The following is a 14,231-nucleotide window of genomic DNA, read 5'->3' as shown; positions in this document are numbered from 1 at the left end:
TGCCCAAATCACTTACAGCATGGTTGCTTACAATTTAGAAAGCACGGCATTCATCACTTAAGCTCCAACTGACTAGTTCTTACTTTTTCTTTATATTATTCTGTATCTTTCTTTATCTCTGTTTAGGACACTACATTTCAAGCCAGCTGACGGGTGTAAGATGTTTTAGTCACAGCTTCCATCCTTAGTGGTGTGTGTGGTATGTGCTTTTGCCTTTGTTGAATGTTTGTTATAAGGAGCTGTTATAATGCAATATGGAGTCTAAGGATTCAAGATGGTGCATGTGACAGAAAGGGTTTGGACTCCATCCTGGTAACCTTTTGCCACAAACTTTCCCGCCTAAGATCTGTTTCCAGCCAAAATTCTAAGCAGTTCTGAGCTGGCTGGAACCAGTTGAGGGCAGAGTTATCTCAGGAGTTTTCTGCCACAGAATGCAACTACAGAACTGCAGGCAGTGACATAGTTGCCGTCCACCATCAAGGCAGCCACGTCCAATTTCTCTGTATAGGCACCAGACAAGGATCTGACATTAGATCTGGTGGCGGCAGGCAAGAAGTGGCTGGACACGGTTCACCAGGGTTAGCCCCTGGTAGGGTGCTAGACACTTTATTTACCTGTGCGTCCACAGGTACAGCCTCTCACAGCTTCCAGGGGCTGTGGTTCACTGTTCCCAGCCAATAGGAGCTGTGGGAAGTGGTAGACCAACCCACAATGCTTTCCCAGTGGCCGGGAAAGGTGAACTACAGTCCACAGGAACTGTGAGAGGCCATACCTGCAGGTATGCAAGTAAATAAAGCATTAGGTGACCCACCAGGGCTAATCCTGGTGAACCATGCATGGCCCACAGAACACTTACTTAGTGCCCATTCTTGCATTAGGTATTTGACCATACCACCTGTCTAAATTATCTAGTGCTTACCTGGTTTCTTGTTCCTGAGTACCATCCAAGGAATCAAGACAAGGACTTTGCCACCAGACCATATCTGTTGATCTCCTGCTTCGGCAATGTAGAACCAGATCCAATGATGCTCCTGAGATCCTGAGATGGTCCATTGTCCGTTGGTGATCTCCACCTGCTGTGAGAGACAGTAATTCAATTTAGGCATTTTTATGCTCATGTGACGGACTGGGCCGGGTCTGGGCACAGCTGAGGGCATCTGCTCAGAGCAAATTGCTCAAATTTGGGGCTCTCTATAGCCTCCAGACTGGAGACCCTCCCAAACAGGCCACAAACCAGTCCCACAGAGCGCTTCAGCTGCGTGCTTGGCCAGCCAGAAGCCTCAAGGGCAAAACCCCTTTGGCACCCCAGCAATATCCATGCCCCAGATGGCTGTGGGCCTCATACACAGGTGAGGGGTTTTAGAGCCCAATCTCACGTTCCCCGAACAAATTCTGTCCAGTTTCAAGAAACTAGCCACAAATCCCAAGTCAATTTACCCTCTGGACCTTACCCACAAGATCACGCAGAGCCAATCCTTTAGAATCTAACATCTAAAGGTTTATTACTACAAGAACAAAAAGCATGAGAGTAAGGTTGTTAAGGTATCATACATTACATGCATCGAATCTCCCAGTTCTCAATATAGGCTCGCAGCAGAGATGTTATAACTGCTGGCTTAAAAGTCCTTGGTGTACATCCTATGTTAGGATGGGTCCACAGTTCTTTCCGGCTCATGATTCCCTACGAGGCCACATCTGGGGTCAGGAGCAGATCTGAAGACAAGATGGAGGATGCCACATGGCATCTTTATACCTCCTTCCTGGTCTCTTCTTGGCTGCAGCAGGTCACCTGGCCTGTGGCCTAGCCCCTAGGTATCAGTCACCATTCTTGTGGGCTGTGTCTACACTGGGCCACTTATTCCGGAAAATCAGCTGCTTTTCCAGAATAAGCTGCGAGCTGTCTACACTGGCCCTTGAATTTCTGGAAAAGCAACAACGCTCTACTGTACAAAATCAGCCGCTATTCCAGAAAAGCTACGCTGCTCCCGCTCGGGCATAAGTCCTTATTCTGGAAAACTGTTCCGGAAAAGGGCCAGTGTAGACAGCCCAGTAGTCTTTTCCGGAAAAAAGCCCTGATCGCAAAAATGACGATCGGGGCTCTTTTCCGGAAAAGCGCGTATACATTGGCCACAGATGCTTTTCCGGAAAAAGGGCTTTTCCGGAAAAGCATCCTGCCAATGTAGACGCTCTTTTTCTGGAAATACTTATAACGAAAACTATTCTGTTTTAAGCATTTCCGGAAATTCATGCCAGTCTAGACACAGCCGTGGTGTGTCCTTGGCCTATAGAGGGCTATTGTTCCATAGAGACTTGCTCATTAACATGTCCATACGCTGAGCTGCTTCGCCCATAGTTCAACCACATACAGAGAAACATTTGGTATCCACACAAAGTACATGCTTATAACTTCACACACAGACATTATACAATTACATGAATAGCATATGTGGAATCAGAAGAAAGTAAGCTTCTATTTGACACCTCACATGGTCCCCTTTTTAGCACTTTTGGGGCCAACATTCCCCCCCCCCCCCCCCATGGGTGCAGCACTGATCTGGCTGCTCCCCTCAAAATCCAGTAACGTGACAGCTTACTTTTTGGTTTGACCAAGGGAACAAGTTTATGAAGTTTGGGTTTCATACCCACCTGGAATCTATTTAATTGTTTGCTGTTGTTATCCCCAGAGAACATTCCCATAGTTGTAACTTTGCCTTAATAAATCTTTCTGCTTGAACCTTTTATTCTCTCCCTCCTTTATTTCAATGCATCATGGCAAGGAGGTACACAGTTTTCTAATCCTCATACTTGATAGATCCTAATAGCGGTCAAAAATCTGCTTATCTAATCACCAGCTTTCTATGAGAGTATGCTCTCTGATAACACTGAGAAGATATCCGTATTAGAGTATAGAACAAATATACATTTCCTTGGACAGGTTTTATATTTGTTAATGCCAAAAGGTACATTGAGCTTTGTGGAGTATTGTGGAATGTACCACTTTCAACATAAAAGAGAAAGTGGACAGAATTGTGGGAAACACACCATTTGGATAATCTAATTTATCACATGTTGAGAATAATAGAATATTATTAGTGTGCCCTGTGCTTAACATAAATGTATTGGCTAAAAACAGCCATTTTCCATTATTGCTGTTCCTGTAAATAGGTTGCCGGATGGGCCTCTCCACCAGCTGCATGACCACTGTGAATTTGAAAAGGCCTGATACTATAAAATCACTCTCGTGCTTTCCCATGCTTCTGCTTATTGGATTATAGCTACTGACATGCAAGAATGGTTCTATCATCCCTAACTGTATTACACCAAGAATATGTGTCAGATTTGTTGCCAGTAACCCAATAACTCCAAGCTCCAAGTCCCTGGCCTCTTGGCCCAACCAGCAGTTGCAAGTACATGAGTAGAATGGAGGTGTCTGGTAACATCAAACTAGACTAAAAGCGATAAAGCTTGATTTAATTTTTGGTATCAGTAAATACATTGTGTGTATTTTATCTCTGTACAGCCTTTTCCTATTTGTAATACAGTACTTAATTAATCTGATTCCAGCTACTCAGTCAGTGTTACTCATATTGGAGCACTATTGTTTCATATCCTTATTTTTATTTTTCTAGTGTGATTGTTAAAGATTTCTCTTTGACTAATGAGACTTGTAGTTGGAATTTCTGACAGGGGAGGGAATAACAAAGTTACATATTGGGTGTGATGTTTGTGCCAGCTGGATATGAACTATGAAACAAATGTATTCAAGATAATTCAGGCCAGAGATTTATCATGGCAAATGGTATGAAAAGTCCCATTCTGGCCAGGAGATGGGGAACACTAATGTGATGAATGTATAATAAATATTGCCAAAAGCCAAAGGCCACATTATCGTAATCAAAACATATTCTAATTTGCAATAAAGCAAGTTAAAATACTATTCTGGTGCTCAAGAGTTCAGCTCTACAGAAACAGCAGTGCTGGAAGATGGGTAGAAGAGCTACTGCATTAGTGTAAACAGTTTCAGTGTAGACAAACTCTGTGTGCAGCAGGGCAACAGTTGAAATAAGCTACGCAACTTCAGCTATGTCAATTGCATAGCCCACATAAAAATAGCTAAACTCAGCTTTTAGCACTGTCTACATAGCAGAAAGTTCAAGGTAGAGCACTCTTCCTCTGACTTCCCTTATTCCCCATAAAATTAGGGTTACAGGAGTTGGAGTAAGAAGTCCTCCAGATCGACTCAAAATAACTGCTTGTAGTATAGACACAGACTATGTTATTTCAGAATAACTTCAGTTATTCTGAAATAACACTGCTGTGTAGACATACCCACAGGTTCATCTTTTATTCCTTTTGAAGATCATGGTGTTATAATTCCACTAGATCTCCACTCACCATAGAGTCTTCAATCAAGCTGTTATTGTATTACTTTTCATGTTCCACCTCTTCTACCCTTATGTTTGAGAGCACCCTAATAAAGGAAATCAAGGAGAGAGACATCAGGTGGCCTGCTAGAAGATTGCCAATGATGTCTCTATATCAGGTAATAGTGGAGCCAGCTGGAAATGTAAGTTTGATGAAGGGGCTCATGGAATCTGAATTGAATAACCCTGTTTCCCTGGTAGATTCCCAACATGTGTGGGATTTGAGGGTCAGACAGTTGCTTTTTTCCCACAGCAGTGTAGGAAGGAGCACACCCTGCTCTAATGAAAAAACAGAGGAAACCTGGGAACTTTATGGAGTTTCTTGGTTTCTACGTAAGTTTTACCTTGTTGAGGTGAAACTGGGCCCTTAGATAGATACCTCCCTATCTATATTATCTATTATAGATATGTCTCTCAGAGCCTATTTGTTCAAGAACTCACTCCTCTTAAATGGTAAGAGTTAGGACCATCACATTTGGTAGGCAACTTCCTCTTATCTGAACTTAAAGCATGGTCAGGGTTTGGTTGTGCTAGGAAAATGTAAAGTTCAGCGAAAGGGACTGTATTCCATAACATGGAAAGGAAGGGGAAAGAACAAGGAGGGACGTGAAAGGGAGAGGAGGGACATGATACTAAGTAGCCACTGGGGGCAGTCACACTACTATGAGAGTGGCCACCTGACCAAGTAAGTACCCACTCCTCAACTCCAAACCATTCCCTCTCCCTATGGTTACAGCACTGGAAAGGGGGACAGAGAAAAGGCCCTTAGTGGTCTTGGGAGATAGAAGGCTCCTGGTGGCCAGGAGGCCTGAGAGGAGACAGAAGGCCCCTGGCTTCCAAGGGAGCTGGGGAGAGACAGAAGGCGCTGGTGGCTAGAAGGGCTGTGGGGAACAGAAGGCTTCTGGCAGCCAGGAGGGCTGGGGGGAAGAGAAAAAGGCCTTACCAGCCAGATGGGACCCCTCTCAGGTCTTCTTCTCACTCTTGTATCCCCCCACCACCAGCCCCTATCCTGAAGGACCCACGCAACACTGAGTAAGTCTTCTAGTAATAAAAACAAACACACAGTATGGGACTGTTGGGGGTTTTGAAATATACACTGTAATTATTTTCTTATAAGCATAAGTGAATATGCATAGCATAGAAATGGCACCCATCGAGTGAGGCATTCAAATATTTGTGTAACTTTAAGCAATTTAGTAACATTTAAGTCAATAGGACTACTAGTACTGAAAGGTATGCACATGACAAGAATTTTGCCCAGTCAGAACTGACTTGTGAACAGTTTTATTTCTTTGCACTTACATGAGTCCATGGAATTTCTCATTTGATCCTGGATTTTAAAAAGTCATACTATCTATTTGATATTTGCAAATAGATAAACATGTAGGCTACGTCTACACTGGCCCCTTTTCCGGAAGGGGCATGTAAATTTCACTAGTCGTCGTAGGGAAATCCGCGGGGGATTTAAATATCCCCCGCGGCATTTAAATAAAAATGTCCGCCGCTTTTTTCCGGCTTTTAAAAAAGCCGGAAAAGAGCGTCTAGACTGGCCCCGATCCTCCGGAAAAAGTGCCCTTTTCCGGAGGCTCTTATTCCTACTTCAAAAAGGGCACTTTTTCTGGAGGATCGGGGCCAGTCTAGACGCTCTTTTCCGGCTTTTTTCAAAGCCGGAAAAAAGCGGCGGACATTTTTATTTAAATGCCGTGGGGGATATTTAAATCCCCCGCGGATTTCCCTACGACGACTAGTGAAATTTACATGCCCCTTCCGGAAAAGGGGCCAGTGTAGACGTAGCCGTATACTGAGGGTGTCACATAGTGAAATTGTCTAGTAGTTTTTTAAAATCTATATTAATTCCAATCTTTGTATGCATGAGACATGCCAAGTTCTATATTACTTAAAGCATATGTAAATATCTCTTCAGGTATCCATTAAAACTGCAAAAAAAAAAGGGGGAGGGGGACAAAAACATAGCCACACTGCTCATGGACTCAAAAGCCTGGTCTATAGTGGGCATTTTGCAATGCTTTCCTACCTTTGATAATAGTGATCCAGCTCTATCAGCCTTAGCAAGATTGGAAGTTCTAGCACAAAGAGGTCATCAACTTTTTTTGAACCTCTTTGATTCTAAGCAATGGAATAAACAAGGTACCAAAACACTGGCCAGTATATGCTCCAGATCCCAAAATTGGTGCAGCTGGGGAGAATAAGACCAGGGGAATTTGTTGAGGTGGGAATGACTGAAAAAGAGGGAAGTAAACACTGCTAGAAGGATTTGCTATTTTTAAAGGACATAACACTTGTAAATGTTGAAGCAAAATACAGGACTATGTAGCACTTTAAAGACTAACAAGATGGTTTATTAGATGATGAGCTTTTGTGGGCCAGACCCACTTCCTCAGATGTGAGGAAGTGGGTCTGGCCCAGGAAAGCTCATCATCTAATAAACCATCTTGTTAGTCTTTAAAGTGCTACATAGTTCTGTATTTTGCTTCAGCTACACCAGACTAACCCGGCTACATTTCTATCACTATTGTAAATGTTGGGCGCTATGAGTGAAATCTTTCACCCCAATGAAATCAATGGGAGAACTGTCATAGCCTGTCACGGGGAACAGTGTTTCACCCCATAAGTCCCCAGTTTTCTGATTTACTCCAGTGTTGACAGAAAACTTCTGGGTCAGGGCAACCTGGGGCAAAAGAAGCTTGAAAGGGCCCGGTGCTCCTTTAGAACAAAAAGAAGGGAGAGGGTCAAAATCTGGTAACAGGAGTTTTGCTTCCTCCGTAGCTATAGAGAGTCGCTGCCTCCTGCGAAGAGTGCGGGTCCCACAGCTAAAGTTCTTAGCGGCTGATGGCACAACGTGGGTGTCTGCTAATGACTTCGGTGTAGTTATCCGCCTGGGGCCTGGCTTATTGACCCGCCTCCTAACCTACCGCGAGTGCAGCCAATGGGCCAGACCCAGGTGGTGTGTTTATACAGCGGGAGAGGCAGGCAGAGCGCACTGGGCCCGGGGCTGCCCCCTCGCCGTGCGGCTCAGCAGCCCCGCGGCTCGGCATGGACTTGGGAGTGGTAAATAAAGACACACACACCCGGCGAAAGGAGGGGCTTGGCTTCTTCAGCAGCCTGCGCGCGGGGCTTCATCTCCCCTGCAAAAGTTGCATCCTAGGGTTACAGGCGCCCGTTCCGGTCCAGATCCTGGGTCGGGCCCCGGGAGCAGCAGCCGCAGCCGGGCTCCCCTTGCGGTCCCGGGGCTGGGATTTGAGCCCTGCTCGGAGCGATCAGCGAGTTCCCCGCGCGGCGAGCGCCCTCCCCTCTGATCCTTAGGCGCCTCTCGCGCGCCCTATCCCTGCCTCCTGAGGCGGCGCAGCACATGTAAGAGCTCGCTCCTTGTGGTCAGGGCGGCGACAGGAAAGGGCCCCACTGAGGGAAGAGCCAGTGCTGCGCGGGAGCTTTGCCTGCGCTTTGCGCGCACCCCCCAGGACAGCAAGAAAGCCCTGGCTCCAGTTTCGCCCGGGAAAGCTGGGGATGGGGGTGCTCGCTTTATTCTTCAGCCGGCCCCCAAGCAAGCAGCATGTCCTTTCTCTCCTAGTCTGTCCTCCCTGCCGGTGTGCTCCGGGAACCCACACACGCTCCCCTCCTCCTGCCTGGATGTCCCCAGATTCCACACGCCTCTGGGGCAGAGATGCTGGAACCACTTTTATAATGGGGATGCTGGGAACCAATTAGTACTGCAAGTCAGAGAGTGCTTTTGTACCCCCCAGCGCCTCTGTCTCTAGCCCCACTGCCTCAGGGGGAGAGAAGCTTCCATCGCAGTCATTTTTCTCTCACGATCTACTATGTTGTTCAGCTTTGGAGCTGAAAGGAAGCCGCGCACCTCCTTGGAGAGAGATTATTTGAAAGCCACCTTGGGGAAAACAAAGTTATTGTGGTATCTGGAAAAGATGACCTCCCGTGGTCATTGAATAGCAGCAGCAGGGGGATCTTGGTGTTGGGGAGGGGAGCGCAAATATTTTGCAGAAGCAGAAGAAGCCAAGTCTGAAGGATTAAGTGCATACCAAGATTTACAGATTCACTTTGCAGGACGTTTTACAAGAAGCTGAGAGATGATTCATTTTTATATGTTACGTTTTACACCGCAATATAGCTGCGCGTCTGTTAATGTTCAACAGGGCTGGGTTTGGGAAGTCTCTGTGTGAGAGCCTGTGCATTAGACACAAACACACGGCTCAGGAAGTGATTAAATATAGGTAGGACTAATTTTTATCCGTCTAAGCTTCTTTTTATTCGCTGGTGCTTTTCTGCGCAATTTTTATGATCACCAGACACCAATGCAAAAGATTATAAAAGGCCAAATCTAAACAGACTGTGCGGAGGCAAAAACCCGCGCGGGTTACTCGCTTGATGCCTGCCCCTGCGTTGTTTATTTGTTCACCACCTTGAGCTCTGGCAGGTTCCTTCTTGGAATCTGTAGAGGGAAGGAAGGGGGCTGTGGGGTGGGGATATGTGGGGGTGGGGATGTGTTTCTCTCTGCACCGCAGCGAAGGGGCGGAGGAGAGCAATGCGCTGGCGATGAATGCGAGGACAGCGGCTAAGGAACTCAACACACAAGTAACTGGACTTGACAAGTGTATCCTTCGGGTGATCTTTGAGCATAAAGCTTTGTAAGAGATACAAAAATATAGGATGGAGAGAAAATATTGTTTCAGTGCCATTACAGAGGAAGCTATGGTATTTTTTTCCCAAATGGGGAGATATATATATATATATTTTCTAGCGGGGCCTATAATGTATATTTCTCTTTATTCTATATAGTATATACTGTGTCGTGCGCCTAACATAAGCTATATATAATATTAAATATGTGCATAATTCTGATCTCAGTTACATCAATGTAAATCTGAAGTAAATCCATTGCCTTCCGTCTTCACGGCATTGAAGTCACTCCGGATTTTGTAATTAGGCGCCGAATCCGGATTGGGTAGATCTCTCTATGTCCACGCGCGTTCACGCGCTGTAAATCCACATGTTCAATCTAGTTATGTCCCTGTGCTTTTTTAAAAAAAACACCGTGCGGGGGACAAGGACGCCGCCCGGTCATAAGGTTGAGGCTAAAGGAATATCTGCACTGAAGCAATAAAGTCTGTTTGGTGCTGCTCCTCTGATACAACTACTAAGGAGTCTAATCCTGTGACAGCATGTGGCGTTTCTTTCCTTTCTTTTTCAACTGGGCTAGGAGTTAGAAATGTCCATAATCCAGTCTGCGCGCCTTACACCTCGGCGAGCTGTGAAGAAAACTGACTTTGCACCAAAAGCTCCAAGTAGCTAACAAGACCCTGGACAACAAAGCCAGCTCCGACTGTAACCAAATTCAACCCAAACATTTCAGGGCGTTTATTTTGTAAGGGCGCAGATAAACACGACTCTTATCTGATAAAGCCACTCAGCTGTCTTCCCATATTGTGCTTTTTAGTTTGTAAATGCACGTGATTTGTTCTCGTTAGGTAACACCTCTCAATTAGATCAGGGATCACCTCGCCCCCCTCACCCTCCACATGTGCTTTCAATAAATTAGATCGCAGCTTTATTTACATAAATTCCTCCAAGGCAGGCCCCATTCAATATATACCCTAACCCAGTCTTTGTTAGTGACTTACTGACATAAATCCGTCAATGGAGCTCATATTTTGTCAAATGTCTACACTAGTAAAGCGACCTGTACAACACCTGGTATTTGTACGCAAGCAAGGAGAAGGAAGCGATCAAGCTGCCGTCTGACATTGGTATTTTTACACCGGGCGCGCAAATTCTCCCACTCCAGAGTCCACAAGACTAGACGGGTGTGGGGATAGAGCTGAAAATAATAAGAATATAAAAAATCAAAATGCACAACTCAAAGCGAGTGCTTCATTCTGGAGTAGAGAGGGTTCTATTCGCAGAACTCCGCCCGTCGCGCAGAGGAGGACCCTACAGAGAATTCGATTTGCGATATCAGATTGCCTGCATAACAGAAGTACGCCAGCCAATACACATTTACACGTCGAAAATGCCAGTTAGTGCGCCACAGAGAGTGGAAGCATTGCTGTGATTGTGTCATCCGCTGGCTGTTGTTCAAGAGTTTGCGCCTCGGCTAAGTATCCACATTCATCTGGGATGGAACTTGGTTCAGCTGATACAAAACCCCAGTGCTAATAGTCCTTTCCTTCCTTAAAATAAACAACCATGTTATAAGACTGCGAAACACACAAACGAGAAAGAAAATAGCGGTTGGAAATATAGGAGCAATTCATTCAAAATGGTTCGATTGAGAAACCTAACGTTTCGCAATCAATTAGTCCAGCATTTTATGGAGCTCTGACGGCGTAAATCCTTCGTAGTTTATGGATTATTGACTGTTACGGTCTATTGGATGCGTCATATTCAAACCTACACATGTATAATATGCGTACCAAAGTAGGCATTTAGCAAGGTAAATTATATGCCCTTACAACGCTTAGGTATTATTGAGAGTGTGATATGAAAAATCAGGCTGCACGCTAGAGAAACAGCAGCTATGCCTAGAAAAAGCACAATGGGGAGGATTAAGGACAATTTCAGTTTGACTGTTTTTGCTTTTGCCAGTGTTTGTCTGAAAAACACACAGAGAGAGACACGCGCACAAAAGAACGGGTAATTGCTTTGAATTATATACGCAAATTATGCCTACTGCTTTATTACATGAATATACTTTCAAGCAATTTGGAGTTTATATTATTCATTATGAAAAACTAACAACTTTGTTGTTTCCCCAGTTCATTTCTTTAAGGAGAGTTTTATATTCCCCTAAATAAAACTGCAAAGCTTCTCTTAGATATAACTATGCAGAGTAAATTTAATCCCAAATGTCACCTATTGTTTATAATTTCTCCCCTGAAATGCGAACGACGCTTTTAGTGGTAGTACCGCGTGTTTGTTTGTTTCTTATAATGAATAAATAACCAAGTTTGGATTCAACTGTCTGGTTTTGATTCTTATTTTATTTAACCCTTTAATCGATCCAAAATCAATATTTCAATAAAATGCGCGGCATGCCCTGAATAAAAGAAGACTATAAATTATGTATGCAGAAGTAAAATAGACGCATGTATTATCCACTGAATTACAAAAGTAGAAACGGAGGAGGGGAGATCCTGGAGTCCTAACACAAAGAGAAACCAAGCGTTAGCTATTTCTTAAAGAAACTTTGGATAAAAATGGACTGGTTCCTTATTTTTCTTGGTTTAAAAGTGTACGTTTTAAAAAACAAAGTACCTTCATAAAAAGTGCCCGTTGTGGAATAAAATTGCACTTTAAATTCCATTCAGGTTGTCGGTTGAGTTCAGTTAAACTATTATCGCCAAACGCGTGGGGCAAAGTTTCACAACATCTGAGCCCATAACCGCAGAGAAACACCCGAAATCTTTCGCTTTCATTCAGGTATATTCCCCACTCAGGGACTTACTTACATTGTGTGTTAAGCTTAATGCGCCTTGCCATTTCTGAAGTCAATCAATAGCGAGTCTATATTCATAAATGTTTCAAAACACCAGATCTGATTACAGGCCACACTTCTCCCCCTCCTAATCCGCACAAGAGAAATGGAGTGAAGGACTGGGTAGACTGTAGAGTGAATCCCTTCTTTTGCGGGAAGCGGGGGGGAGGGATTAGGTCTCCCATCTCATTGTGGATTGAGATGTGGATTGGGACCCAGACAGCTCTGTTTGTTCACACTCAGCGCTTTTGGCCAGCCATTAGCGCTTACTGAGTCCTCAAAAGAGCAGCCACACATCAGATAAGTTATTTTTATTAGCTTTGGATAAGAACGGGAATGTTAAGACTTTGGGTTTCCTCCCCCACTTCTCTCCATTAATTATTATTAATTCTGATTATCATTATTATTTCAGATCCAAACTCCATCGCTAGCAAGGAGAAGGGAAGCCAAAAACCTTTTGATTTACGACCTCTTCAAAACATTATATCTTTGGTCAAGTGGCGCAGAGAAATGATGAGCTTCCAGGCTTCAATTGGGAGGGGCAGAGGAAATTCAGAATGCGCCGGGAATGATTTATGTCCTCAGAGGGTGAGCACGCCGATTTCTCATCTTTTTAACGATCTGAAGTACCAACGTGAACGCCCAGGTCCAATAGTTTGGGTTTGATTTGTCTGAAAGCCAAGGAATACTTGTAATAACTACCGCTCCCGACGGGAACTAGTGGGAGGAAGGAGACTCAAAGAGGGATTTGGGACTCTGCTGGGAGATTTCTAATAGCATGCGACTGGTCCTGGGAGAGGGCGTGGAAGTAAGTCAATTCGGATAAGGGTGGCTCTGAAGTTAACTCGCCATGTTTTAGCGCTGACACAGGAAACTAGGAGCCCTGTCTCTCCCCAGCCGTTTAAAAGGGTTGGGTTTCTAGCGCTTTAACACACAACTAGCCCCGACCTCGTGAAGCCGGGGGGGGGGGGGGAACAACCTTCCACTCGCACTCACCAGGGTTTAAGTGTTGACACGGCACAGCCAATCGATTGGAAGCGGTCTGGACTGGGGGGAAAGTGGGGATCCGTCTGTCTCTGGGCTCCAAAGAGGCGCCATCTGTTCTCCCAGCTCTGTCCCAGGAGCTGTCCTGGCTGGCCCCAGCATGGTGCAGAAACTGTCCAGCCCAGCCTCCCATTTTAGAAACTTTCGCCCGGGGATCCATTGATTCTGGCTTAATTAATGAACACTACGGCTAAGCAGCTAGAAGTGGTCTTACTCTTCCCCCAAGGACACACTCAGAACCCTTATCCGGCTGGGGAGGGGGGGTCACTGTTCAGAATCCCATCCCCCTGTCTTGGCTTCTTCCCCCAGCCTCCGATGACTATGGATGCTAAACCCAACTCCTCCCCAAACCCCCGAATTGTCAGGGGGGCTCCAGACGGAACAAATCCGCCTGGCTCCCTGCTTCTCACCCATCGCCACCGCCAAGGACTACCAGGGGAAGGTGATCGGCTGTCCCAAGGGCTTTTTGTTGGCGCTCTCTCCGCCGCCTGATCCTTGCCTGCAGGTCTGGCCGCGACTCCTCCAAAAATAAAGAAAGACAAGTTAATGTGCAGCGAGCGCCGATCATAAAGCAGGAGCATTATCAAGTGATCTCCTGTTAAGGGCCAGTGATTCCGTGCAGAACAAAGGCACAGTGTCTGCTCGGCCTATAGGTAAAGTTACAGCCGCTAAAACACACCCAGCCGCAAAGAAACGCCACACACATACACACACACACACACACACATTTAGCTTCTCCAGAGACAGGCCCCTAGGACTTTTCCATCTCAGGTCCCATCAAGTCTGCTGATTCCCTCTCTACAAGCAAGCCGCGATTCCTCCCTCCCCCACTTTGTCCAGAGTTTTATATTTTAATTTACTCTTGATATTTTTTAATCAAAAGCTCCCCTCCCCCAAAGGTTCTCTCCGAAACTCCTCTCCTTTCCTTCCCCCACCGCCAGTCCCCACAAGACTCTTCACATCCGCACGTACTCAGTCCCAGTTCAGATGTCATCTGATGGGAGGGCCAAACTGTAATTCATCTTGATTTACTTCATTGTCCTGGAGATGGCAAACTATAATCCTGTATAATTTCACGAACAAGCAGGTTTGGAATTAATGGGTCAATATTAATTTAAAACAAAACACAGAGAGCACGACCTTTTCTCTCAACTACATATTGCAGTACAAGTCTCAGGAAACTTTAGGCTAACCTCTCAACCTCTTGGGCTCTGAGAGGTTGCAGTTATTTGGAGTGCTCTTTGCTTCTGCTAATG

This window comes from Pelodiscus sinensis, chromosome 4 (assembly GCF_052426305.1).
Source record: "Pelodiscus sinensis isolate ZL-2025 chromosome 4, ASM5242630v1, whole genome shotgun sequence".
NCBI classification, from domain to species: domain Eukaryota; kingdom Metazoa; phylum Chordata; order Testudines; family Trionychidae; genus Pelodiscus; species Pelodiscus sinensis.
Note: the sequence above shows the minus strand (reverse complement) of the source record.